The sequence below is a fragment of the Lissotriton helveticus genome, chromosome 2_1 (assembly GCF_964261635.1).
Source record: "Lissotriton helveticus chromosome 2_1, aLisHel1.1, whole genome shotgun sequence".
Taxonomy (NCBI): Eukaryota; Metazoa; Chordata; class Amphibia; order Caudata; family Salamandridae; genus Lissotriton; species Lissotriton helveticus.
In genome coordinates this window covers 1,569,061,393-1,569,061,697 of record NC_136059.1, presented here as the reverse complement: position 1 = coordinate 1,569,061,697, position 305 = coordinate 1,569,061,393, and positions in this window count along the sequence as shown.

Here is a 305-nt window from a genome sequence, read left to right as displayed (position 1 = left end):
CCCTGAGGGCCCCGGGGAGGGTGGCCTCCCCACCCCAGGCTCTGTCCTGGGTCCTGCCGCGGGGCAGGGTGCCCGGGACGGGTCCGGCGGGCCCGGGGAGGCTTCCCCTGCACCTCCGGGCCTGGGAGCCACGGCTGGGTCCAGGGGCCCGGTCGGGGCCCCGGGTCGGGTGCTCCGGCCCTGGGCTCAGTCCCCCAGGCTGCCGCTCCACCCAGGGCCCAGGACAGGGGTCCGTCTGTCCCTTGCAGGCCTCCCCTGCTTGTCAAGGTGTAAGCGGGCCCCGGGTCGGAGGGCCCGCCGGCCCC